At 58.2% G+C, this 24,561-nt stretch overlaps 21 non-coding genes and 1 pseudogene across 21 annotated transcripts; all 22 read right to left on the reverse strand.

Annotated features, from left to right (window-relative positions):
* Window positions 1-64: 64 nt before the first annotated feature.
* On the reverse strand, window positions 65-228 carry LOC138512494 (U1 spliceosomal RNA). The gene has a single exon (XR_011281303.1). It is a non-coding gene; the product is annotated as a U1 spliceosomal RNA (small nuclear RNA).
* Window positions 229-1,158: 930 nt separating this feature from the next.
* LOC138512495 (U1 spliceosomal RNA) lies at window positions 1,159-1,322 on the reverse strand. The gene has a single exon (XR_011281304.1). It is a non-coding gene; the product is annotated as a U1 spliceosomal RNA (small nuclear RNA).
* Window positions 1,323-2,255: 933 nt separating this feature from the next.
* On the reverse strand, window positions 2,256-2,419 carry LOC138512496 (U1 spliceosomal RNA). The gene has a single exon (XR_011281305.1). It is a non-coding gene; the product is annotated as a U1 spliceosomal RNA (small nuclear RNA).
* Window positions 2,420-3,360: 941 nt separating this feature from the next.
* Window positions 3,361-3,524, reverse strand: LOC138512498 (U1 spliceosomal RNA). Its single transcript, XR_011281307.1, has one exon. It is a non-coding gene; the product is annotated as a U1 spliceosomal RNA (small nuclear RNA).
* A 933-nt stretch (window positions 3,525-4,457) lies between these two features.
* Window positions 4,458-4,621, reverse strand: LOC138512499 (U1 spliceosomal RNA). The gene has a single exon (XR_011281308.1). It is a non-coding gene; the product is annotated as a U1 spliceosomal RNA (small nuclear RNA).
* A 936-nt stretch (window positions 4,622-5,557) lies between these two features.
* Window positions 5,558-5,721, reverse strand: LOC138512500 (U1 spliceosomal RNA). Its single transcript, XR_011281309.1, has one exon. It is a non-coding gene; the product is annotated as a U1 spliceosomal RNA (small nuclear RNA).
* Window positions 5,722-6,660: 939 nt separating this feature from the next.
* On the reverse strand, window positions 6,661-6,824 carry LOC138512501 (U1 spliceosomal RNA). Its single transcript, XR_011281310.1, has one exon. It is a non-coding gene; the product is annotated as a U1 spliceosomal RNA (small nuclear RNA).
* A 942-nt stretch (window positions 6,825-7,766) lies between these two features.
* On the reverse strand, window positions 7,767-7,930 carry LOC138512502 (U1 spliceosomal RNA). The gene has a single exon (XR_011281311.1). It is a non-coding gene; the product is annotated as a U1 spliceosomal RNA (small nuclear RNA).
* A 942-nt stretch (window positions 7,931-8,872) lies between these two features.
* LOC138512504 (U1 spliceosomal RNA) lies at window positions 8,873-9,036 on the reverse strand. The gene has a single exon (XR_011281312.1). It is a non-coding gene; the product is annotated as a U1 spliceosomal RNA (small nuclear RNA).
* A 960-nt stretch (window positions 9,037-9,996) lies between these two features.
* LOC138512505 (U1 spliceosomal RNA) lies at window positions 9,997-10,160 on the reverse strand. The gene has a single exon (XR_011281313.1). It is a non-coding gene; the product is annotated as a U1 spliceosomal RNA (small nuclear RNA).
* A 933-nt stretch (window positions 10,161-11,093) lies between these two features.
* On the reverse strand, window positions 11,094-11,257 carry LOC138512506 (U1 spliceosomal RNA). The gene has a single exon (XR_011281314.1). It is a non-coding gene; the product is annotated as a U1 spliceosomal RNA (small nuclear RNA).
* A 936-nt stretch (window positions 11,258-12,193) lies between these two features.
* Window positions 12,194-12,357, reverse strand: LOC138512507 (U1 spliceosomal RNA). Its single transcript, XR_011281315.1, has one exon. It is a non-coding gene; the product is annotated as a U1 spliceosomal RNA (small nuclear RNA).
* A 942-nt stretch (window positions 12,358-13,299) lies between these two features.
* On the reverse strand, window positions 13,300-13,463 carry LOC138512508 (U1 spliceosomal RNA). Its single transcript, XR_011281316.1, has one exon. It is a non-coding gene; the product is annotated as a U1 spliceosomal RNA (small nuclear RNA).
* Window positions 13,464-14,402: 939 nt separating this feature from the next.
* Window positions 14,403-14,566, reverse strand: LOC138512694 (U1 spliceosomal RNA). Its single transcript, XR_011281480.1, has one exon. It is a non-coding gene; the product is annotated as a U1 spliceosomal RNA (small nuclear RNA).
* A 945-nt stretch (window positions 14,567-15,511) lies between these two features.
* LOC138512510 (U1 spliceosomal RNA) lies at window positions 15,512-15,675 on the reverse strand. Its single transcript, XR_011281318.1, has one exon. It is a non-coding gene; the product is annotated as a U1 spliceosomal RNA (small nuclear RNA).
* A 936-nt stretch (window positions 15,676-16,611) lies between these two features.
* On the reverse strand, window positions 16,612-16,775 carry LOC138512511 (U1 spliceosomal RNA). Its single transcript, XR_011281319.1, has one exon. It is a non-coding gene; the product is annotated as a U1 spliceosomal RNA (small nuclear RNA).
* A 942-nt stretch (window positions 16,776-17,717) lies between these two features.
* On the reverse strand, window positions 17,718-17,881 carry LOC138512512 (U1 spliceosomal RNA). Its single transcript, XR_011281320.1, has one exon. It is a non-coding gene; the product is annotated as a U1 spliceosomal RNA (small nuclear RNA).
* A 939-nt stretch (window positions 17,882-18,820) lies between these two features.
* Window positions 18,821-18,984, reverse strand: LOC138512695 (U1 spliceosomal RNA). The gene has a single exon (XR_011281481.1). It is a non-coding gene; the product is annotated as a U1 spliceosomal RNA (small nuclear RNA).
* Window positions 18,985-19,929: 945 nt separating this feature from the next.
* Window positions 19,930-20,067, reverse strand: LOC138512759 (U1 spliceosomal RNA; annotated as a pseudogene).
* A 1,847-nt stretch (window positions 20,068-21,914) lies between these two features.
* Window positions 21,915-22,078, reverse strand: LOC138512513 (U1 spliceosomal RNA). The gene has a single exon (XR_011281321.1). It is a non-coding gene; the product is annotated as a U1 spliceosomal RNA (small nuclear RNA).
* A 916-nt stretch (window positions 22,079-22,994) lies between these two features.
* Window positions 22,995-23,158, reverse strand: LOC138512515 (U1 spliceosomal RNA). Its single transcript, XR_011281322.1, has one exon. It is a non-coding gene; the product is annotated as a U1 spliceosomal RNA (small nuclear RNA).
* Window positions 23,159-24,106: 948 nt separating this feature from the next.
* Window positions 24,107-24,270, reverse strand: LOC138512516 (U1 spliceosomal RNA). Its single transcript, XR_011281323.1, has one exon. It is a non-coding gene; the product is annotated as a U1 spliceosomal RNA (small nuclear RNA).
* Between the last annotated feature and the right edge of the window lie 291 nt (window positions 24,271-24,561).

Raw genomic sequence — 24,561 nt, forward strand, 5'->3', positions numbered from 1 at the left:
CAGCAACAGCAACCAGCAGGCCGACAAGTCATTTTTTTTTGTTCTATTTTTTGAAACCAAAGATCAGGGGAAAGCGCGAACGCAGTCCCCCACTACCAGAAATTATGCAGTCGAGTATCCCGCATTTGGGGACATCGCAGGGGTCAGCACATCCGGTGTGCAATGGATGAGCCTCACCCTGGGAGAACCACCTTAGTGATCATGGTGTCTCCCCTGCCAGGTAAGTATGAGTTGGTTCAGGAACAGCACGGCTGGCCCCTCTTGTGTGGCACTGGAGACACAGGGTGGCATCGTGCGGAACGGCTTTCCCACAATGCTCAGTTTCCAGCGAGATTTGCATCTGGTGATGGCAGCCGGCCGCCCACCCATCGTACAGGCCCAAAAAGGGAGGGGGAAGGCCTTTTGTTGCTTGGCATTTGTATTTTTTTCGACCCTTTCTTTTTCTGCTGCAGCTCCTTCTTCTCCTCCTCCTCCTCCTCCTCCGTACGGCTTGGCTTTTGTTTTTTTTTTTCTATCCCCCTTTCTTTTTCTGCTGCTCTTCTTCTGCTCCTCCTCCTCCTCCTCCTCCTCCTCCGGTCGCCCCTTTCGCCCAGGGTCAGAGGCCAGCAGGGCCCTGTGTTGTTGCGCATGCTTGCAGTCGTTCCTTCTCTGGCATAGTCAGTGTCGTCCGGGGTGCCTGCTGGTGGAAAGAGAAGCAGAAATCAATTCATGTGGGCATAGAGCAAACCAGGCCTAAGGCCTTTGGGAGCAGGGTATCGCGCCCCAAGCCCCTCACGCCTTCCCGAACGCTCCCAAACGCGGTCAGACCCCTCGCCGGGCAGAGCCCTCGCCGGGCCCAGGCCGAGGGGGCTTGGCAAGGCTAGCAGCCCGCAAAGGCCAGGGTGAGGCTGAAGGGGCGACAGGCCTGCAGCCCTGGGAAAGGCTGCAGGGCCTGGCCGGCCTTCCGACAAGACGGGGCCTTCTGCCACCTCCCTGGGCCAGCCTCCAGAGTGGGGAGACAGTGATCTCCCAGCATCCCTTTCGGCAGAGGGCTTTGCATGAGGCATGCCATCTGTAGGCCAGGGCTCCATAGTGCAGGACAGCCAGGCCTGGAGCAGCAACAGCAACCAGCAGGCCGACAAGTCATTTTTTTTTGTTCTATTTTTTGAAACCAAAGATCAGGGGAAAGCGCGAACGCAGTCCCCCACTACCAGAAATTATGCAGTCGAGTATCCCGCATTTGGGGACATCGCAGGGGTCAGCACATCCGGTGTGCAATGGATGAGCCTCACCCTGGGAGAACCACCTTAGTGATCATGGTGTCTCCCCTGCCAGGTAAGTATGAGTTGGTTCAGGAACAGCACGGCTGGCCCCTCTTGTGTGGCACTGGAGACACAGGGTGGCATCGTGCGGAACGGCTTTCCCACAATGCTCCGTTTCCAGCGAGATTTGCATCTGGTGATGGCAGCCGGCCGCCCACCCATCGTACAGGCCCAAAAAGGGAGGGGGAAGGCCTTTTGTTGCTTGGCATTTGTATTTTTTTCGACCCTTTCTTTTTCTGCTGCAGCTCCTTCTTCTCCTCCTCCTCCTCCGTACGGCTTGGCTTTTGTTTTTTTTTTTCTATCCCCCTTTCTTTTTCTGCTGCTCTTCTTCTGCTCCTCCTCCTCCTCCTCCTCCTCCTCCTCCTCCTCCGGTCGCCCCTTTCGCCCAGGGTCAGAGGCCAGCAGGGCCCTGTGTTGTTGCGCATGCTTGCAGTCGTTCCTTCTCTGGCATAGTCAGTGTCGTCCGGGGTGCCTGCTGGTGGAAAGAGAAGCAGAAATCAATTCATGTGGGCATAGAGCAAACCAGGCCTAAGGCCTTTGGGAGCAGGGTATCGCGCCCCAAGCCCCTCACGCCTTCCCGAACGCTCCCAAACGCGGTCAGACCCCTCGCCGGGCAGAGCCCTCGCCGGGCCCAGGCCGAGGGGGCTTGGCAAGGCTAGCAGCCCGCAAAGGCCAGGGTGAGGCTGAAGGGGCGACAGGCCTGCAGCCCTGGGAAAGGCTGCAGGGCCTGGCCGGCCTTCCGACAAGACGGGGCCTTCTGCCACCTCCCTGGGCCAGCCTCCAGAGTGGGGAGACAGTGATCTCCCAGCATCCCTTTCGGCAGAGGGCTTTGCATGAGGCATGCCATCTGTAGGCCAGGGCTCCATAGTGCAGGACAGCCAGGCCTGGAGCAGCAACAGCAACCAGCAGGCCGACAAGTCATTTTTTTTTGTTCTATTTTTTGAAACCAAAGATCAGGGGAAAGCGCGAACGCAGTCCCCCACTACCAGAAATTATGCAGTCGAGTATCCCGCATTTGGGGACATCGCAGGGGTCAGCACATCCGGTGTGCAATGGATGAGCCTCACCCTGGGAGAACCACCTTAGTGATCATGGTGTCTCCCCTGCCAGGTAAGTATGAGTTGGTTCAGGAACAGCACGGCTGGCCCCTCTTGTGTGGCACGGGAGACACAGGGTGGCATCGTGCGGAACGGCTTTCCCACAATGCTCCGTTTCCAGCGAGATTTGCATCTGGTGATGGCAGCCGGCCGCCCACCCATCGTACAGGCCCAAAAAGGGAGGGGGAAGGCCTTTTGTTGCTTGGCATTTGTATTTTTTTCGACCCTTTCTTTTTCTGCTGCAGCTCCTTCTTCTCCTCCTCCTCCTCCTCCTCCTCCGTACGGCTTGGCTTTTGTTTTTTTTTTCTATCCCCCTTTCTTTTTCTGCTGCTCTTCTTCTGCTCCTCCTCCTCCTCCTCCTCCTCCTCCTCCTCCTCCGGTCGCCCCTTTCGCCCAGGGTCAGAGGCCAGCAGGGCCCTGTGTTGTTGCGCATGCTTGCAGTCGTTCCTTCTCTGGCATAGTCAGTGTCGTCCGGGGTGCCTGCTGGTGGAAAGAGAAGCAGAAATCAATTCATGTGGGCATAGAGCAAACCAGGCCTAAGGCCTTTGGGAGCAGGGTATCGCGCCCCAAGCCCCTCCCGCCTTCCCGAACGCTCCCAAACGCGGTCAGACCCCTCGCCGGGCAGAGCCCTCGCCGGGCCCAGGCCGAGGGGGCTTGGCAAGGCTAGCAGCCCGCAAAGGCCAGGGTGAGGCTGAAGGGGCGACAGGCCTGCAGCCCTGGGAAAGGCTGCAGGGCCTGGCCGGCCTTCCGACAAGACGGGGCCTTCTGCCACCTCCCTGGGCCAGCCTCCAGAGTGGGGAGACAGTGATCTCCCAGCATCCCTTTCGGCAGAGGGCTTTGCATGAGGCATGCCATCTGTAGGCCAGGGCTCCATAGTGCAGGACAGCCAGGCCTGGAGCAGCAACAGCAACCAGCAGGCCGACAAGTCATTTTTTTTTGTTCTATTTTTTGAAACCAAAGATCAGGGGAAAGCGCGAACGCAGTCCCCCACTACCAGAAATTATGCAGTCGAGTATCCCGCATTTGGGGACATCGCAGGGGTCAGCACATCCGGTGTGCAATGGATGAGCCTCACCCTGGGAGAACCACCTTAGTGATCATGGTGTCTCCCCTGCCAGGTAAGTATGAGTTGGTTCAGGAACAGCACGGCTGGCCCCTCTTGTGTGGCACTGGAGACACAGGGTGGCATCGTGCGGAACGGCTTTCCCACAATGCTCAGTTTCCAGCGAGATTTGCATCTGGTGATGGCAGCCGGCCGCCCACCCATCGTACAGGCCCAAAAAGGGAGGGGGAAGGCCTTTTGTTGCTTGGCATTTGTATTTTTTTCGACCCTTTCTTTTTCTGCTGCAGCTCCTTCTTCTCCTCCTCCTCCTCCTCCTCCGTACGGCTTGGCTTTTGTTTTTTTTTTTCTATCCCCCTTTCTTTTTCTGCTGCTCTTCTTCTGCTCCTCCTCCTCCTCCTCCTCCTCCTCCTCCGGTCGCCCCTTTCACCCAGGGTCAGAGGCCAGCAGGGCCCTGTGTTGTTGCGCATGCTTGCAGTCGTTCCTTCTCTGGCATAGTCAGTGTCGTCCGGGGTGCCTGCTGGTGGAAAGAGAAGCAGAAATCAATTCATGTGGGCATAGAGCAAACCAGGCCTAAGGCCTTTGGGAGCAGGGTATCGCGCCCCAAGCCCCTCACGCCTTCCCGAACGCTCCCAAACGCGGTCAGACCCCTCGCCGGGCAGAGCCCTCGCCGGGCCCAGGCCGAGGGGGCTTGGCAAGGCTAGCAGCCCGCAAAGGCCAGGGTGAGGCTGAAGGGGCGACAGGCCTGCAGCCCTGGGAAAGGCTGCAGGGCCTGGCCGGCCTTCCGACAAGACGGGGCCTTCTGCCACCTCCCTGGGCCAGCCTCCAGAGTGGGGAGACAGTGATCTCCCAGCATCCCTTTCGGCAGAGGGCTTTGCATGAGGCATGCCATCTGTAGGCCAGGGCTCCATAGTGCAGGACAGCCAGGCCTGGAGCAGCAACAGCAACCAGCAGGCCGACAAGTCATTTTTTTTTGTTCTATTTTTTGAAACCAAAGATCAGGGGAAAGCGCGAACGCAGTCCCCCACTACCAGAAATTATGCAGTCGAGTATCCCGCATTTGGGGACATCGCAGGGGTCAGCACATCCGGTGTGCAATGGATGAGCCTCACCCTGGGAGAACCACCTTAGTGATCATGGTGTCTCCCCTGCCAGGTAAGTATGAGTTGGTTCAGGAACAGCACGGCTGGCCCCTCTTGTGTGGCACTGGAGACACAGGGTGGCATCGTGCGGAACGGCTTTCCCACAATGCTCCGTTTCCAGCGAGATTTGCATCTGGTGATGGCAGCCGGCCGCCCACCCATCGTACAGGCCCAAAAAGGGAGGGGGAAGGCCTTTTGTTGCTTGGCATTTGTATTTTTTTCGACCCTTTCTTTTTCTGCTGCAGCTCCTTCTTCTCCTCCTCCTCCTCCTCCTCCTCCGTACGGCTTGGCTTTTGTTTTTTTTTTTCTATCCCCCTTTCTTTTTCTGCTGCTCTTCTTCTGCTCCTCCTCCTCCTCCTCCTCCTCCTCCTCCGGTCGCCCCTTTCGCCCAGGGTCAGAGGCCAGCAGGGCCCTGTGTTGTTGCGCATGCTTGCAGTCGTTCCTTCTCTGGCATAGTCAGTGTCGTCCGGGGTGCCTGCTGGTGGAAAGAGAAGCAGAAATCAATTCATGTGGGCATAGAGCAAACCAGGCCTAAGGCCTTTGGGAGCAGGGTATCGCGCCCCAAGCCCCTCACGCCTTCCCGAACGCTCCCAAACGCGGTCAGACCCCTCGCCGGGCAGAGCCCTCGCCGGGCCCAGGCCGAGGGGGCTTGGCAAGGCTAGCAGCCCGCAAAGGCCAGGGTGAGGCTGAAGGGGCGACAGGCCTGCAGCCCTGGGAAAGGCTGCAGGGCCTGGCCGGCCTTCCGACAAGACGGGGCCTTCTGCCACCTCCCTGGGCCAGCCTCCAGAGTGGGGAGACAGTGATCTCCCAGCATCCCTTTCGGCAGAGGGCTTTGCATGAGGCATGCCATCTGTAGGCCAGGGCTCCATAGTGCAGGACAGCCAGGCCTGGAGCAGCAACAGCAACCAGCAGGCCGACAAGTCATTTTTTTTTGTTCTATTTTTTGAAACCAAAGATCAGGGGAAAGCGCGAACGCAGTCCCCCACTACCAGAAATTATGCAGTCGAGTATCCCGCATTTGGGGACATCGCAGGGGTCAGCACATCCGGTGTGCAATGGATGAGCCTCACCCTGGGAGAACCACCTTAGTGATCATGGTGTCTCCCCTGCCAGGTAAGTATGAGTTGGTTCAGGAACAGCACGGCTGGCCCCTCTTGTGTGGCACTGGAGACACAGGGTGGCATCGTGCGGAACGGCTTTCCCACAATGCTCTGTTTCCAGCGAGATTTGCATCTGGTGATGGCAGCCGGCCGCCCACCCATCGTACAGGCCCAAAAAGGGAGGGGGAAGGCCTTTTGTTGCTTGGCATTTGTATTTTTTTCGACCCTTTCTTTTTCTGCTGCAGCTCCTTCTTCTCCTCCTCCTCCTCCTCCTCCGTACGGCTTGGCTTTTGTTTTTTTTTTTCTATCCCCCTTTCTTTTTCTGCTGCTCTTCTTCTGCTCCTCCTCCTCCTCCTCCTCCTCCTCCTCCTCCTCCGGTCGCCCCTTTCGCCCAGGGTCAGAGGCCAGCAGGGCCCTGTGTTGTTGCGCATGCTTGCAGTCGTTCCTTCTCTGGCATAGTCAGTGTCGTCCGGGGTGCCTGCTGGTGGAAAGAGAAGCAGAAATCAATTCATGTGGGCATAGAGCAAACCAGGCCTAAGGCCTTTGGGAGCAGGGTATCGCGCCCCAAGCCCCTCACGCCTTCCCGAACGCTCCCAAACGCGGTCAGACCCCTCGCCGGGCAGAGCCCTCGCCGGGCCCAGGCCGAGGGGGCTTGGCAAGGCTAGCAGCCCGCAAAGGCCAGGGTGAGGCTGAAGGGGCGACAGGCCTGCAGCCCTGGGAAAGGCTGCAGGGCCTGGCCGGCCTTCCGACAAGACGGGGCCTTCTGCCACCTCCCTGGGCCAGCCTCCAGAGTGGGGAGACAGTGATCTCCCAGCATCCCTTTCGGCAGAGGGCTTTGCATGAGGCATGCCATCTGTAGGCCAGGGCTCCATAGTGCAGGACAGCCAGGCCTGGAGCAGCAACAGCAACCAGCAGGCCGACAAGTCATTTTTTTTTGTTCTATTTTTTGAAACCAAAGATCAGGGGAAAGCGCGAACGCAGTCCCCCACTACCAGAAATTATGCAGTCGAGTATCCCGCATTTGGGGACATCGCAGGGGTCAGCACATCCGGTGTGCAATGGATGAGCCTCACCCTGGGAGAACCACCTTAGTGATCATGGTGTCTCCCCTGCCAGGTAAGTATGAGTTGGTTCAGGAACAGCACGGCTGGCCCCTCTTGTGTGGCACTGGAGACACAGGGTGGCATCGTGCGGAACGGCTTTCCCACAATGCTCCGTTTCCAGCGAGATTTGCATCTGGTGATGGCAGCCGGCCGCCCACCCATCGTACAGGCCCAAAAAGGGAGGGGGAAGGCCTTTTGTTGCTTGGCATTTGTATTTTTTTCGACCCTTTCTTTTTCTGCTGCAGCTCCTTCTTCTCCTCCTCCTCCTCCTCCTCCTCCGTACGGCTTGGCTTTTGTTTTTTTTTTTCTATCCCCCTTTCTTTTTCTGCTGCTCTTCTTCTGCTCCTCCTCCTCCTCCTCCTCCTCCTCCTCCTCCTCCGGTCGCCCCTTTCGCCCAGGGTCAGAGGCCAGCAGGGCCCAGTGTTGTTGCGCATGCTTGCAGTCGTTCCTTCTCTGGCATAGTCAGTGTCGTCCGGGGTGCCTGCTGGTGGAAAGAGAAGCAGAAATCAATTCATGTGGGCATAGAGCAAACCAGGCCTAAGGCCTTTGGGAGCAGGGTATCGCGCCCCAAGCCCCTCACGCCTTCCCGAACGCTCCCAAACGCGGTCAGACCCCTCGCCGGGCAGAGCCCTCGCCGGGCCCAGGCCGAGGGGGCTTGGCAAGGCTAGCAGCCCGCAAAGGCCAGGGTGAGGCTGAAGGGGCGACAGGCCTGCAGCCCTGGGAAAGGCTGCAGGGCCTGGCCGGCCTTCCGACAAGACGGGGCCTTCTGCCACCTCCCTGGGCCAGCCTCCAGAGTGGGGAGACAGTGATCTCCCAGCATCCCTTTCGGCAGAGGGCTTTGCATGAGGCATGCCATCTGTAGGCCAGGGCTCCATAGTGCAGGACAGCCAGGCCTGGAGCAGCAACAGCAACCAGCAGGCCGACAAGTCATTTTTTTTTGTTCTATTTTTTGAAACCAAAGATCAGGGGAAAGCGCGAACGCAGTCCCCCACTACCAGAAATTATGCAGTCGAGTATCCCGCATTTGGGGACATCGCAGGGGTCAGCACATCCGGTGTGCAATGGATGAGCCTCACCCTGGGAGAACCACCTTAGTGATCATGGTGTCTCCCCTGCCAGGTAAGTATGAGTTGGTTCAGGAACAGCACGGCTGGCCCCTCTTGTGTGGCACTGGAGACACAGGGTGGCATCGTGCGGAACGGCTTTCCCACAATGCTCCGTTTCCAGCGAGATTTGCATCTGGTGATGGCAGCCGGCCGCCCACCCATCGTACAGGCCCAAAAAGGGAGGGGGAAGGCCTTTTGTTGCTTGGCATTTGTATTTTTTTCGACCCTTTCTTTTTCTGCTGCAGCTCCTTCTTCTCCTCCTCCTCCTCCTCCTCCTCCGTACGGCTTGGCTTTTGTTTTTTTTTTTCTATCCCCCTTTCTTTTTCTGCTGCTCTTCTTCTGCTCCTCCTCCTCCTCCTCCTCCTCCTCCTCCTCCTCCGGTCGCCCCTTTCGCCCAGGGTCAGAGGCCAGCAGGGCCCTGTGTTGTTGCGCATGCTTGCAGTCGTTCCTTCTCTGGCATAGTCAGTGTCGTCCGGGGTGCCTGCTGGTGGAAAGAGAAGCAGAAATCAATTCATGTGGGCATAGAGCAAACCAGGCCTAAGGCCTTTGGGAGCAGGGTATTGCGCCCCAAGCCCCTCACGCCTTCCCGAACGCTCCCAAACGCGGTCAGACCCCTCGCCGGGCAGAGCCCTCGCCGGGCCCAGGCCGAGGGGGCTTGGCAAGGCTAGCAGCCCGCAAAGGCCAGGGTGAGGCTGAAGGGGCGACAGGCCTGCAGCCCTGGGAAAGGCTGCAGGGCCTGGCCGGCCTTCCGACAAGACGGGGCCTTCTGCCACCTCCCTGGGCCAGCCTCCAGAGTGGGGAGACAGTGATCTCCCAGCATCCCTTTCGGCAGAGGGCTTTGCATGAGGCATGCCATCTGTAGGCCAGGGCTCCATAGTGCAGGACAGCCAGGCCTGGAGCAGCAACAGCAACCAGCAGGCCGACAAGTCATTTTTTTTTGTTCTATTTTTTGAAACCAAAGATCAGGGGAAAGCGCGAACGCAGTCCCCCACTACCAGAAATTATGCAGTCGAGTATCCCGCATTTGGGGACATCGCAGGGGTCAGCACATCCGGTGTGCAATGGATGAGCCTCACCCTGGGAGAACCACCTTAGTGATCATGGTGTCTCCCCTGCCAGGTAAGTATGAGTTGGTTCAGGAACAGCACGGCTGGCCCCTCTTGTGTGGCACTGGAGACACAGGGTGGCATCGTGCGGAACGGCTTTCCCACAATGCTCCGTTTCCAGCGAGATTTGCATCTGGTGATGGCAGCCGGCCGCCCACCCATCGTACAGGCCCAAAAAGGGAGGGGGAAGGCCTTTTGTTGCTTGGCATTTGTATTTTTTTCGACCCTTTCTTTTTCTGCTGCAGCTCCTTCTTCTCCTCCTCCTCCTCCTCCTCCTCCGTACGGCTTGGCTTTTTTTTTTTTTTTTCTATCCCCCTTTCTTTTTCTGCTGCTCTTCTTCTGCTCCTCCTCCTCCTCCTCCTCCTCCTCCTCCTCCTCCTCCTCCTCCTCCTCCTCCGGTCGCCCCTTTCGCCCAGGGTCAAAGGCCAGCAGGGCCCTGTGTTGTTGCGCATGCTTGCAGTCGTTCCTTCTCTGGCATAGTCAGTGTCGTCCGGGGTGCCTGCTGGTGGAAAGAGAAGCAGAAATCAATTCATGTGGGCATAGAGCAAACCAGGCCTAAGGCCTTTGGGAGCAGGGTATCGCGCCCCAAGCCCCTCACGCCTTCCCGAACGCTCCCAAACGCGGTCAGACCCCTCGCCGGGCAGAGCCCTCGCCGGGCCCAGGCCGAGGGGGCTTGGCAAGGCTAGCAGCCCGCAAAGGCCAGGGTGAGGCTGAAGGGGCGACAGGCCTGCAGCCCTGGGAAAGGCTGCAGGGCCTGGCCGGCCTTCCGACAAGACGGGGCCTTCTGCCACCTCCCTGGGCCAGCCTCCAGAGTGGGGAGACAGTGATCTCCCAGCATCCCTTTCGGCAGAGGGCTTTGCATGAGGCATGCCATCTGTAGGCCAGGGCTCCATAGTGCAGGACAGCCAGGCCTGGAGCAGCAACAGCAACCAGCAGGCCGACAAGTCATTTTTTTTTGTTCTATTTTTTTAAACCAAAGATCAGGGGAAAGCGCGAACGCAGTCCCCCACTACCAGAAATTATGCAGTCGAGTATCCCGCATTTGGGGACATCGCAGGGGTCAGCACATCCGGTGTGCAATGGATGAGCCTCACCCTGGGAGAACCACCTTAGTGATCATGGTGTCTCCCCTGCCAGGTAAGTATGAGTTGGTTCAGGAACAGCACGGCTGGCCCCTCTTGTGTGGCACTGGAGACACAGGGTGGCATCGTGCGGAACGGCTTTCCCACAATGCTCCGTTTCCAGCGAGATTTGCATCTGGTGATGGCAGCCGGCCGCCCACCCATCGTACAGGCCCAAAAAGGGAGGGGGAAGGCCTTTTGTTGCTTGGCATTTGTATTTTTTTCGACCCTTTCTTTTTCTGCTGCAGCTCCTTCTTCTCCTCCTCCTCCTCCTCCTCCTCCGTACGGCTTGGCTTTTGTTTTTTTTTTTCTATCCCCCTTTCTTTTTCTGCTGCTCTTCTTCTGCTCCTCCTCCTCCTCCTCCTCCTCCTCCGGTCGCCCCTTTCGCCCAGGGTCAGAGGCCAGCAGGGCCCTGTGTTGTTGCGCATGCTTGCAGTCGTTCCTTCTCTGGCATAGTCAGTGTCGTCCGGGGTGCCTGCTGGTGGAAAGAGAAGCAGAAATCAATTCATGTGGGCATAGAGCAAACCAGGCCTAAGGCCTTTGGGAGCAGGGTATCGCGCCCCAAGCCCCTCACGCCTTCCCGAACGCTCCCAAACGCGGTCAGACCCCTCGCCGGGCAGAGCCCTCGCCGGGCCCAGGCCGAGGGGGCTTGGCAAGGCTAGCAGCCCGCAAAGGCCAGGGTGAGGCTGAAGGGGCGACAGGCCTGCAGCCCTGGGAAAGGCTGCAGGGCCTGGCCGGCCTTCTGACAAGACGGGGCCTTCTGCCACCTCCCTGGGCCAGCCTCCAGAGTGGGGAGACAGTGATCTCCCAGCATCCCTTTCGGCAGAGGGCTTTGCATGAGGCATGCCATCTGTAGGCCAGGGCTCCATAGTGCAGGACAGCCAGGCCTGGAGCAGCAACAGCAACCAGCAGGCCGACAAGTCATTTTTTTTTGTTCTATTTTTTGAAACCAAAGATCAGGGGAAAGCGCGAACGCAGTCCCCCACTACCAGAAATTATGCAGTCGAGTATCCCGCATTTGGGGACATCGCAGGGGTCAGCACATCCGGTGTGCAATGGATGAGCCTCACCCTGGGAGAACCACCTTAGTGATCATGGTGTCTCCCCTGCCAGGTAAGTATGAGTTGGTTCAGGAACAGCACGGCTGGCCCCTCTTGTGTGGCACTGGAGACACAGGGTGGCATCGTGCGGAACGGCTTTCCCACAATGCTCCGTTTCCAGCGAGATTTGCATCTGGTGATGGCAGCCGGCCGCCCACCCATCGTACAGGCCCAAAAAGGGAGGGGGAAGGCCTTTTGTTGCTTGGCATTTGTATTTTTTTCGACCCTTTCTTTTTCTGCTGCAGCTCCTTCTTCTCCTCCTCCTCCTCCTCCTCCTCCGTACGGCTTGGCTTTTGTTTTTTTTTTTCTATCCCCCTTTCTTTTTCTGCTGCTCTTCTTCTGCTCCTCCTCCTCCTCCTCCTCCTCCTCCTCCGGTCGCCCCTTTCGCCCAGGGTCAGAGGCCAGCAGGGCCCTGTGTTGTTGCGCATGCTTGCAGTCGTTCCTTCTCTGGCATAGTCAGTGTCGTCCGGGGTGCCTGCTGGTGGAAAGAGAAGCAGAAATCAATTCATGTGGGCATAGAGCAAACCAGGCCTAAGGCCTTTGGGAGCAGGGTATCGCGCCCCAAGCCCCTCACGCCTTCCCGAACGCTCCCAAACGCGGTCAGACCCCTCGCCGGGCAGAGCCCTCGCCGGGCCCAGGCCGAGGGGGCTTGGCAAGGCTAGCAGCCCGCAAAGGCCAGGGTGAGGCTGAAGGGGCGACAGGCCTGCAGCCCTGGGAAAGGCTGCAGGGCCTGGCCGGCCTTCCGACAAGACGGGGCCTTCTGCCACCTCCCTGGGCCAGCCTCCAGAGTGGGGAGACAGTGATCTCCCAGCATCCCTTTCGGCAGAGGGCTTTGCATGAGGCATGCCATCTGTAGGCCAGGGCTCCATAGTGCAGGACAGCCAGGCCTGGAGCAGCAACAGCAACCAGCAGGCCGACAAGTCATTTTTTTTTGTTCTATTTTTTGAAACCAAAGATCAGGGGAAAGCGCGAACGCAGTCCCCCACTACCAGAAATTATGCAGTCGAGTATCCCGCATTTGGGGACATCGCAGGGGTCAGCACATCCGGTGTGCAATGGATGAGCCTCACCCTGGGAGAACCACCTTAGTGATCATGGTGTCTCCCCTGCCAGGTAAGTATGAGTTGGTTCAGGAACAGCACGGCTGGCCCCTCTTGTGTGGCACTGGAGACACAGGGTGGCATCGTGCGGAACGGCTTTCCCACAATGCTCCGTTTCCAGCGAGATTTGCATCTGGTGATGGCAGCCGGCCGCCCACCCATCGTACAGGCCCAAAAAGGGAGGGGGAAGGCCTTTTGTTGCTTGGCATTTGTATTTTTTTCGACCCTTTCTTTTTCTGCTGCAGCTCCTTCTTCTCCTCCTCCTCCTCCTCCTCCTCCGTACGGCTTGGCTTTTGTTTTTTTTTTTCTATCCCCCTTTCTTTTTCTGCTGCTCTTCTTCTGCTCCTCCTCCTCCTCCTCCTCCTCCTCCTCCTCCTCCGGTCGCCCCTTTCGCCCAGGGTCAGAGGCCAGCAGGGCCCTGTGTTGTTGCGCATGCTTGCAGTCGTTCCTTCTCTGGCATAGTCAGTGTCGTCCGGGGTGCCTGCTGGTGGAAAGAGAAGCAGAAATCAATTCATGTGGGCATAGAGCAAACCAGGCCTAAGGCCTTTGGGAGCAGGGTATCGCGCCCCAAGCCCCTTACGCCTTCCCGAACGCTCCCAAACGCGGGCAGAGCCCTCGCCGGGCAGAGCCCTCGCCGGGCCCAGGCCGAGGGGGCTTGGCAAGGCTAGCAGCCCGCAAAGGCCAGGGTGAGGCTGAAGGGGCGACAGGCCTGCAGCCCTGGGAAAGGCTGCAGGGCCTGGCCGGCCTTCCGACAAGACGGGGCCTTCTGCCACCTCCCTGGGCCAGCCTCCAGAGTGGGGAGACAGTGATCTCCCAGCATCCCTTTCGGCAGAGGGCTTTGCATGAGGCATGCCATCTGTAGGCCAGGGCTCCATAGTGCAGGACAGCCAGGCCTGGAGCAGCAACAGCAACCAGCAGGCCGACAAGTCATTTTTTTTTGTTCTATTTTTTGAAACCAAAGATCAGGGGAAAGCGCGAACGCAGTCCCCCACTACCAGAAATTATGCAGTCGAGTATCCCGCATTTGGGGACATCGCAGGGGTCAGCACATCCGGTGTGCAATGGATGAGCCTCACCCTGGGAGAACCACCTTAGTGATCATGGTGTCTCCCCTGCCAGGTAAGTATGAGTTGGTTCAGGAACAGCACGGCTGGCCCCTCTTGTGTGGCACTGGAGACACAGGGTGGCATCGTGCGGAACGGCTTTCCCACAATGCTCCGTTTCCAGCGAGATTTGCATCTGGTGATGGCAGCCGGCCGCCCACCCATCGTACAGGCCCAAAAAGGGAGGGGGAAGGCCTTTTGTTGCTTGGCATTTGTATTTTTTTCGACCCTTTCTTTTTCTGCTGCAGCTCCTTCTTCTCCTGCTCCTCCTCCTCCTCCTCCGTACGGCTTGGCTTTTGTTTTTTTTTTTCTATCCCCCTTTCTTTTTCTGCTGCTCTTCTTCTGCTCCTCCTCCTCCTCCTCCTCCTCCTCCTCCTCCGGTCGCCCCTTTCGCCCAGGGTCAGAGGCCAGCAGGGCCCTGTGTTGTTGCGCATGCTTGCAGTCGTTCCTTCTCTGGCATAGTCAGTGTCGTCCGGGGTGCCTGCTGGTGGAAAGAGAAGCAGAAATCAATTCATGTGGGCATAGAGCAAACCAGGCCTAAGGCCTTTGGGAGCAGGGTATCGCGCCCCAAGCCCCTCACGCCTTCCCGAACGCTCCCAAACGCGGTCAGACCCCTCGCCGGGCAGAGCCCTCGCCGGGCCCAGGCCGAGGGGGCTTGGCAAGGCTAGCAGCCCGCAAAGGCCAGGGTGAGGCTGAAGGGGCGACAGGCCTGCAGCCCTGGGAAAGGCTGCAGGGCCTGGCCGGCCTTCCGACAAGACGGGGCCTTCTGCCACCTCCCTGGGCCAGCCTCCAGAGTGGGGAGACAGTGATCTCCCAGCATCCCTTTCGGCAGAGGGCTTTGCATGAGGCATGCCATCTGTAGGCCAGGGCTCCATAGTGCAGGACAGCCAGGCCTGGAGCAGCAACAGCAACCAGCAGGCCGACAAGTCATTTTTTTTTGTTCTATTTTTTGAAACCAAAGATCAGGGGAAAGCGCGAACACAGTCCCCCACTACCAGAAATTATGCAGTCGAGTATCCCGCATTTGGGGACATCGCAGGGGTCAGCACATCCGGTGTGCAATGGATGAGCCTCACCCTGGGAGAACCACCTTAGTGATCATGGTGTCTCCCCTGCCAGGTAAGTATGAGTTGGTTCAGGAACAGCACGGCTGGCCCCTCTTGTGTGGCACTGGAGACACAGGGTGGCATCGTGCGGAACGGCTTTCCCACAATGCTCAGTTTCCAGCGAGATTTGCATCTGGTGATGGCAGCCGGCCGCCCACCCATCGTACAGGCCCAAAAAGGGAGGGGGAAGGCCTTTTGTTGCTTGGCATTTGTATTTTTTTCGACCCTTTCTTTTTCTGCTGCAGCTCCTTCTTCTCCTCCTCCTCCTCCTCCTCCGTACGGCTTGGCTTTTGTTTTTTTTTTTCTATCCCCCTTTCTTTTTCTGCTGCTCTTCTTCTCCTCCTCCTCCTCCTCCTCCTCCTCCTCCTCCTCCTCCTCCTCCGGTCGCCCCTTTCGCCCAGGGTCAGAGGCCAGCAGGGCCCTGTGTTGTTGCGCATGCTTGCAGTCGTTCCTTCTCTGGCATAGTCAGTGTCGTCCGGGGTGCCTGCTGGTGGAAAGAGAAGCAGAAATCAATTCATGTGGGCATAGAGCAAACCAGGCCTAAGGCCTTTGGGAGCAGGGTATCGCGCCCCAAGCCCCTCACGCCTTTCCGAACGCTCCCAAACGCGGTCAGACCCCTCGCCGGGCAGAGCCCTCGCCGGGCCCAGGCCGAGGGGGCTTGGCAAGGCTAGCAGCCCGCAAAGGCCAGGGTGAGGCTGAAGGGGCGACAGGCCTGCAGCCCTGGGAAAGGCTGCAGGGCCTGGCCGGCCTTCCGACAAGACGGGGCCTTCTGCCACCTCCCTGGGCCAGCCTCCAGAGTGGGGAGACAGTGATCTCCCAGCATCCCTTTCGGCAGAGGGCTTTGCATGAGGCATGCCATCTGTAGGCCAGGGCTCCATAGTGCAGGACAGCCAGGCCTGGAGCAGCAACAGCAACCAGCAGGCCGACAAGTCATTTTTTTTTGTTCTATTTTTTGAAACCAAAGATCAGGGGAAAGCGCGAACGCAGTCCCCCACTACCAGAAATTATGCAGTCGAGTATCCCGCATTTGGGGACATCGCAGGGGTCAGCACATCCGGTGTGCAATGGATGAGCCTCACCCTGGGAGAACCACCTTAGTGATCATGGTGTCTCCCCTGCCAGGTAAGTATGAGTTGGTTCAGGAACAGCACGGCTGGCCCCTCTTGTGTGGCACTGGAGACACAGGGTGGCATCGTGCGGAACGGCTTTCCCACAATGCTCCGTTTCCAGCGAGATTTGCATCTGGTGATGGCAGCCGGCCGCCCACCCATCGTACAGGCCCAAAAAGGGAGGGGGAAGGCCTTTTGTTGCTTGGCATTTGTATTTTTTTCGACCCTTTCTTTTTCTGCTGCAGCTCCTTCTTCTCCTCCTCCTCCTCCTCCTCCTCCGTACGGCTTGGCTTTTGTTTTTTTTTTTCTATCCCCCTTTCTTTTTCTGCTGCTCTTCTTCTGCTCCTCCTCCTCCTCCTCCTCCTCCTCCTCCGGTCGCCCCTTTCGCCCAGGGTCAGAGGCCAGCAGGGCCCTGTGTTGTTGCGCATGCTTGCAGTCGTTCCTTCTCTGGCATAGTCAGTGTCGTCCGGGGTGCCTGCTGGTGGAAAGAGAAGCAGAAATCAATTCATGTGGGCATAGAGCAAACCAGGCCTAAGGCCTTTGGGAGCAGGGTATCGCGCCCCAAGCCCCTCACGCCTTCCCGAACGCTCCCAAACGCGGTCAGACCCCTCGCCGGGCAGAGCCCTCGCCGGGCCCAGGCCGAGGGGGCTTGGCAAGGCTAGCAGCCCGCAAAGGCCAGGGTGAGGCTGAAGGGGCGACAGGCCTGCAGCCCTGGGAAAGGCTGCAGGGCCTGGCCGGCCTTCCGACAAGACGGGGCCTTCTGCCACCTCCCTGGGCCAGCCTCCAGAGTGGGGAGACAGTGATCTCCCAGCATCCCTTTCGGCAGAGGGCTTTGCATGAGGCATGCCATCTGTAGGCCAGGGCTCCATAGTGCAGGACAGCCAGGCCTGGAGCAGCAACAGCAACCAGCAGGCCGACAAGTCATTTTTTTTTGTTCTATTTTTTGAAACCAAAGATCAGGGGAAAGCGCGAACGCAGTCCCCCACTACCAGAAATTATGCAGTCGAGTATCCCGCATTTGGGGACATCGCAGGGGTCAGCACATCCGGTGTGCAATGGATGAGCCTCACCCTGGGAGAACCACCTTAGTGATCATGGTGTCTCCCCTGCCAGGTAAGTATGAGTTGGTTCAGGAACAGCACGGCTGGCCCCTCTTGTGTGGCACTGGAGACACAGGGTGGCATCGTGCGGAACGGCTTTCCCACAATGCTCCGTTTCCAGCGAGATTTGCATCTGGTGATGGCAGCCGGCCGCCCACCCATCGTACAGGCCCAAAAAGGGAGGGGGAAGGCCTTTTGTTGCTTGGCATTTGTATTTTTTTCGACCCTTTCTTTTTCTGCTGCAGCTCCTTCTTCTCCTCCTCCTCCTCCTCCTCCTCCGTACGGCTTGGCTTTTGTTTTTTTTTTTCTATCCCCCTTTCTTTTTCTGCTGCTCTTCTTCTGCTCCTCCTCCTCCTCCTCCTCCTCCTCCTCCTCCTCCGGTCGCCCCTTTCGCCCAGGGTCAGAGGCCAGCAGGGCCCTGTGTTGTTGCGCATGCTTGCAGTCGTTCCTTCTCTGGCATAGTCAGTGTCGTCCGGGGTGCCTGCTGGTGGAAAGAGAAGCAGAAATCAATTCATGTGGGCATAGAGCAAACCAGGCCTAAGGCCTTTGGGAGCAGGGTATCGCGCCCCAAGCCCCTTACGCCTTCCCGAACGCTCCCAAACGCGGGCAGAGCCCTCGCCGGGCAGAGCCCTCGCCGGGCCCAGGCCGAGGGGGCTTGGCAAGGCTAGCAGCCCGCAAAGGCCAGGGTGAGGCTGAAGGGGCGACAGGCCTGCAGCCCTGGGAAAGGCTGCAGGGCCTGGCCGGCCTTCCGACAAGACGGGGCCTTCTGCCACCTCCCTGGGCCAGCCTCCAGAGTGGGGAGACAGTGATCTCCCAGCATCCCTTTCGGCAGAGGGCTTTGCATGAGGCATGCCATCTGTAGGCCAGGGCTCCATAGTGCAGGACAGCCAGGCCTGGAGCAGCAACAGCAACCAGCAGGCCGACAAGTCATTTTTTTTTGTTCTATTTTTTGAAACCAAAGATCAGGGGAAAGCGCGAACGCAGTCCCCCACTACCAGAAATTATGCAGTCGAGTATCCCGCATTTGGGGACATCGCAGGGGTCAGCACATCCGGTGTGCAATGGATGAGCCTCACCCTGGGAGAACCACCTTAGTGATCATGGTGTCTCCCCTGCCAGGTAAGTATGAGTTGGTTCAGGAACAGCACGGCTGGCCCCTCTTGTGTGGCACTGGAGACACAGGGTGGCATCGTGCGGAACGGCTTTCCCACAATGCTCCGTTTCCAGCGAGATTTGCATCTGGTGATGGCAGCCGGCCGCCCACCCATCGTACAGGCCCAAAAAGGGAGGGGGAAGGCCTTTTGTTGCTTGGCATTTGTATTTTTTTCGACCCTTTCTTTTTCTGCTGCAGCTCCTTCTTCTCCTGCTCCTCCTCCTCCTCCTCCGTACGGCTTGGCTTTTGTTTTTTTTTTTCTATCCCCCTTTCTTTTTCTGCTGCTCTTCTTCTGCTCCTCCTCCTCCTCCTCCTCCTCCTCCTCCTCCGGTCGCCCCTTTCGCCCAGGGTCAGAGGCCAGCAGGGCCCTGTGTTGTTGCGCATGCTTGCAGTCGTTCCTTCTCTGGCATAGTCAGTGTCGTCCGGGGTGCCTGCTGGTGGAAAGAGAAGCAGAAATCAATTCATGTGGGCATAGAGCAAACCAGGCCTAAGGCCTTTGGGAGCAGGGTATCGCGCCCCAAGCCCCTCACGCCTTCCCGAACGCTCCCAAACGCGGTCAGACCCCTCGCCGGGCAGAGCCCTCGCCGGGCCCAGGCCGAGGGGGCTTGGCAAGGCTAGCAGCCCGCAAAGGCCAGGGTGAGGCTGAAGGGGCGACAGGCCTGCAGCCCTGGGAAAGGCTGCAGGGCCTGGCCGGCCTTCCGACAAGACGGGGCCTTCTGCCACCTCCCTGGGCCAGCCTCCAGAGTGGGGAGACAGTGATCTCCCAGCATCCCTTTCGGCAGAGGGCTTTGCATGAGGCATGCCATCTGTAGGCCAGGGCTCCATAGTGCAGGACAGCCAGGCCTGGAGCAGCAACAGCAACCAGCAGGCCGACAAGTCATTTTTTTTTGTTCTATTTTTTGAAACCAAAGATCAGGGGAAAGCGCGAACACAGTCCCCCACTACCAGAAATTATGCAGTCGAGTATCCCGCATTTGGGGACATCGCAGGGGTCAGCACATCCGGTGTGCAATGGATGAGCCTCACCCTGGGAGAACCACCTTAGTGATCATGGTGTCTCCCCTGCCAGGTAAGTATGAGTTGGTTCAGGAACAGCACGGCTGGCCCCTCTTGTGTGGCACTGGAGACACAGGGTGGCATCGTGCGGAACGGCTTTCCCACAATGCTCAGTTTCCAGCGAGATTTGCATCTGGTGATGGCAGCCGGCCGCCCACCCATCGTACAGGCCCAAAAAGGGAGGGGGAAGGCCTTTTGTTGCTTGGCATTTGTATTTTTTTCGACCCTTTCTTTTTCTGCTGCAGCTCCTTCTTCTCCTCCTCCTCCTCCTCCTCCGTACGGCTTGGCTTTTGTTTTTTTTTTTCTATCCCCCTTTCTTTTTCTGCTGCTCTTCTTCTCCTCCTCCTCCTCCTCCTCCTCCTCCTCCTCCTCCTCCTCCTCCGGTCGCCCCTTTCGCCCAGGGTCAGAGGCCAGCAGGGCCCTGTGTTGTTGCGCATGCTTGCAGTCGTTCCTTCTCTGGCATAGTCAGTGTCGTCCGGGGTGCCTGCTGGTGGAAAGAGAAGCAGAAATCAATTCATGTGGGCATAGAGCAAACCAGGCCTAAGGCCTTTGGGAGCAGGGTATCGCGCCCCAAGCCCCTCACGCCTTTCCGAACGCTCCCAAACGCGGTCAGACCCCTCGCCGGGCAGAGCCCTCGCCGGGCCCAGGCCGAGGGGGCTTGGCAAGGCTAGCAGCCCGCAAAGGCCAGGGTGAGGCTGAAGGGGCGACAGGCCTGCAGCCCTGGGAAAGGCTGCAGGGCCTGGCCGGCCTTCCGACAAGACGGGGCCTTCTGCCACCTCCCTGGGCCAGCCTCCAGAGTGGGGAGACAGTGATCTCCCAGCATCCCTTTCGGCAGAGGGCTTTGCATGAGGCATGCCATCTGTAGGCCAGGGCTCCATAGTGCAGGACAGCCAGGCCTGGAGCAGCAACAGCAACCAGCAGGCCGACAAGTCATTTTTTTTTGTTCTATTTTTTGAAACCAAAGATCAGGGGAAAGCGCGAACGCAGTCCCCCACTACCAGAAATTATGCAGTCGAGTATCCCGCATTTGGGGACATCGCAGGGGTCAGCACATCCGGTGTGCAATGGATGAGCCTCACCCTGGGAGAACCACCTTTTTTTTTTTTTTGTAAAAATATCTTTATTAAGTGCTTAAAGATGATACAAGGGTAATAAATTCAATTCAATAAGAAGACTTTTGTGGCAATTACATTCCCCCCTCAAAGCAGAAGGGGTGGTTTCAATTTTACTTTGGGCATTTGGGTGGGTACATATATATTTTCTGTTCAGAGTCTGTGGTTTACAAAGTGTTCGTATTTTGCCTGAGTAGGCAAAGAGTTCTCTTTTTCTTTATTTTATTTTTGGATGATTGCCTGGGCTGGGGGTTTTACTCAGGGCCCCCATCTTCCAGGCTGTCCTTGATTTCGTAGTCTCTTAGCAGGCCGTGGACCATCCTGCGACAGGCTTCGGTTGTCAGCAGCTCATCATTGAGGACCAGGCGTTTCCTTGCGTAGAGGAGAATGTCCTTCATGCAGCAGAGGATCCTCCAGCCGTTCTGTATTGCCTCTAGTGTGTGGGTCTGTGCAAAGAGTCCATACAGCACAGACTGGTGTATAATGTCTTGGGGTGGGATGTGAGCACTCAACTCAGTGTTCAGGGCCCTGCGCAGTTTCCTTGCAAAGGGGCATGCCCAGAAGAGGTGGTACGCTGTTTCCTCTGCCGGGCACCCCCTTGGGCAGCTCCTGTGTGGGCAGAGGCCCCGTCTGTTCATGAATGCTCGCACAGATAGTGCCCCCCTCACCGTCAGCCAGGCAATGTCCTTGTGAATATTCAGGAGTTTGTTTGATGCCACATTTTCCCACACCTGGGTAACTGTGGCCGCTGGCAGGTCCTCAATGGGATCTGTGGTGTCTTGGGACCGGATCAGGTTGTGGATTGTCCTTGGGTTCCACAATGCAGGCACCACCCCCTGAAGGCCAAAATCTGCGATGAACTTTTCCATCTCCCTGGCATTTGTTATCATGGTGTCTCCCCTGCCAGGTAAGTATGAGTTGGTTCAGGAACAGCACGGCTGGCCCCTCTTGTGTGGCACTGGAGACACAGGGTGGCATCGTGCGGAACGGCTTTCCCACAATGCTCCGTTTCCAGCGAGATTTGCATCTGGTGATGGCAGCCGGCCGCCCACCCATCGTACAGGCCCAAAAAGGGAGGGGGAAGGCCTTTTGTTGCTTGGCATTTGTATTTTTTTCGACCCTTTCTTTTTCTGCTGCAGCTCCTTCTTCTCCTCCTCCTCCTCCTCCTCCGTACGGCTTGGCTTTTGTTTTTTTTTTTCTATCCCCCTTTCTTTTTCTGCTGCTCTTCTTCTGCTCCTCCTCCTCCTCCTCCTCCGGTCCCCCCTTTCGCCCAGGGTCAGAGGCCAGCAGGGCCCTGTGTTGTTGCGCATGCTTGCAGTCGTTCCTTCTCTGGCATAGTCAGTGTCGTCCGGGGTGCCTGCTGGTGGAAAGAGAAGCAGAAATCAATTCATGTGGGCATAGAGCAAACCAGGCCTAAGGCCTTTGGGAGCAGGGTATCGCGCCCCAAGCCCCTCACGCCTTCCCGAACGCTCCCAAACGCGGTCAGACCCCTCGCCGGGCAGAGCCCTCGCCGGGCCCAGGCCGAGGGGGCTTGGCAAGGCTAGCAGCCCGCAAAGGCCAGGGTGAGGCTGAAGGGGCGACAGGCCTGCAGCCCTGGGAAAGGCTGCAGGGCCTGGCTGGCCTTCCGACAAGACGGGGCCTTCTGCCACCTCCCTGGGCCAGCCTCCAGAGTGGGGAGACAGTGATCTCCCAGCATCCCTTTCGGCAGAGGGCTTTGCATGAGGCATGCCATCTGTAGGCCAGGGCTCCATAGTGCAGGACAGCCAGGCCTGGAGCAGCAACAGCAACCAGCAGGCCGACAAGTCATTTTTTTTTGTTCTATTTTTTGAAACCAAAGATCAGGGGAAAGCGCGAACGCAGTCCCCCACTACCAGAAATTATGCAGTCGAGTATCCCGCATTTGGGGACATCGCAGGGGTCAGCACATCCGGTGTGCAATGGATGAGCCTCACCCTGGGAGAACCACCTTAGTGATCATGGTGTCTCCCCTGCCAGGTAAGTATGAGTTGGTTCAGGAACAGCACGGCTGGCCCCTCTTGTGTGGCACTGGAGACACAGGGTGGCATCGTGCGGAACGGCTTTCCCACAATGCTCCGTTTCCAGCGAGATTTGCATCTGGTGATGGCAGCCGGCCGCCCACCCATCGTACAGGCCCAAAAAGGGAGGGGGAAGGCCTTTTGTTGCTTGGCATTTGTATTTTTTTCGACCCTTTCTTTTTCTGCTGCAGCTCCTTCTTCTCCTCCTCCTCCTCCTCCTCCGTACGGCTTGGCTTTTGTTTTTTTTTTTCTATCCCCCTTTCTTTTTCTGCTGCTCTTCTTCTGCTCCTCCTCCTCCTCCTCCTCCGGTCCCCCCTTTCGCCCAGGGTCAGAGGCCAGCAGGGCCCTGTGTTGTTGCGCATGCTTGCAGTCGTTCCTTCTCTGGCATAGTCAGTGTCGTCCGGGGTGCCTGCTGGTGGAAAGAGAAGCAGAAATCAATTCATGTGGGCATAGAGCAAACCAGGCCTAAGGCCTTTGGGAGCAGGGTATCGCGCCCCAAGCCCCTCACGAACGCTCCCAAACGCGGTCAGACCCCTCGCCGGGCAGAGCCCTCGCCGGGCCCAGGCCGAGGGGGCTTGGCAAGGCTAGCAGCCCGCAAAGGCCAGGGTGAGGCTGAAGGGGCGACAGGCCTGCAGCCCTGGGAAAGGCTGCAGGGCCTGGCCGGCCTTCCGACAAGACGGGGCCTTCTGCCACCTCCCTGGGCCAGCCTCCAGAGTGGGGAGACAGTGATCTCCCAGCATCCCTTTCGGCAGAGGGCTTTGCATGAGGCATGCCATCTGTAGGCCAGGGCTCCATAGTGCAGGACAGCCAGGCCTGGAGCAGCAACAGCAACCAGCAGGCCGACAAGTCATTTTTTTTTGTTCTATTTTTTGAAACCAAAGATCAGGGGAAAGCGCGAACGCAGTCCCCCACTACCAGAAATTATGCAGTCGAGTATCCCGCATTTGGGGACATCGCAGGGGTCAGCACATCCGGTGTGCAATGGATGAGCCTCACCCTGGGAGAACCACCTTAGTGATCATGGTGTCTCCCCTGCCAGGTAAGTATGAGTTGGTTCAGGAACAGCACGGCTGGCCCCTCTTGTGTGGCACTGGAGACACAGGGTGGCATCGTGCGGAACGGCTTTCCCACAATGCTCCGTTTCCAGCGAGATTTGCATCTGGTGATGGCAGCCGGCCGCCCACCCATCGTACAGGCCCAAAAAGGGAGGGGGAAGGCCTTTTGTTGCTTGGCATTTGTATTTTTTTCGACCCTTTCTTTTTCTGCTGCAGCTCCTTCTTCTCCTCCTCCTCCTCCTCCTCCTCCGTACGGCTTGGCTTTTGTTTTTTTTTTTCTATCCCCCTTTCTTTTTCTGCTGCTCTTCTTCTGCTCCTCCTCCTCCTCCTCCTCCTCCTCCTCCTCCTCCTCCTCCGGTCGCCCCTTTCGCCCAGGGTCAGAGGCCAGCAGGGCCCTGTGTTGTTGCGCATGCTTGCAGTCGTTCCTTCTCTGGCATAGTCAGTGTCGTCCGGGGTGCCTGCTGGTGGAAAGAGAAGCAGAAATCAATTCATGTGGGCATAGAGCAAACCAGGCCTAAGGCCTTTGGGAGCAGGGTATCGCGCCCCAAGCCCCTCACGCCTTCCCGAACGCTCCCAAACGCGGTCAGACCCCTCGCCGGGCAGAGCCCTCGCCGGGCCCAGGCCGAGGGGGCTTGGCAAGGCTAGCAGCCCGCAAAGGCCAGGGTGAGGCTGAAGGGGCGACAGGCCTGCAGCCCTGGGAAAGGCTGCAGGGCCTGGCCGGCCTTCCGACAAGACGGGGCCTTCTGCCACCTCCCTGGGCCAGCCTCCAGAGTGGGGAGACAGTGATCTCCCAGCATCCCTTTCGGCAGAGGGCTTTGCATGAGGCATGCCATCTGTAGGCCAGGGCTCCATAGTGCAGGACAGCCAGGCCTGGAGCAGCAACAGCAACCAGCAGGCCGACAAGTCATTTTTTTTTGTTCTATTTTTTGAAACCAAAGATCAGGGGAAAGCGCGAACGCAGTCCCCCACTACCAGAAATTATGCAGTCGAGTATCCCGCATTTGGGGACATCGCAGGGGTCAGCACATCCGGTGTGCAATGGATGAGCCTCACCCTGGGAGAACCACCTTAGTGATCATGGTGTCTCCCCTGCCAGGTAAGTATGAGTTGGTTCAGGAACAGCACGGCTGGCCCCTCTTGTGTGGCACTGGAGACACAGGGTGGCATCGTGCGGAACGGCTTTCCCACAATGCTCCGTTTCCAGCGAGATTTGCATCTGGTGATGGCAGCCGGCCGCCCACCCATCGTACAGGCCCAAAAAGGGAGGGGGAAGGCCTTTTGTTGCTTGGCATTTGTATTTTTTTCGACCCTTTCTTTTTCTGCTGCAGCTCCTTCTTCTCCTCCTCCTCCTCCTCCTCCTCCGTACGGCTTGGCTTTTGTTTTTTTTTTTCTATC

The sequence above is a fragment of the Ambystoma mexicanum genome, chromosome 6p (genome assembly GCF_040938575.1).
Source record: "Ambystoma mexicanum isolate Mex_15411 chromosome 6p, UKY_AmexF1_1, whole genome shotgun sequence".
Lineage (NCBI taxonomy): Eukaryota > Metazoa > Chordata > Amphibia > Caudata > Ambystomatidae > Ambystoma > Ambystoma mexicanum.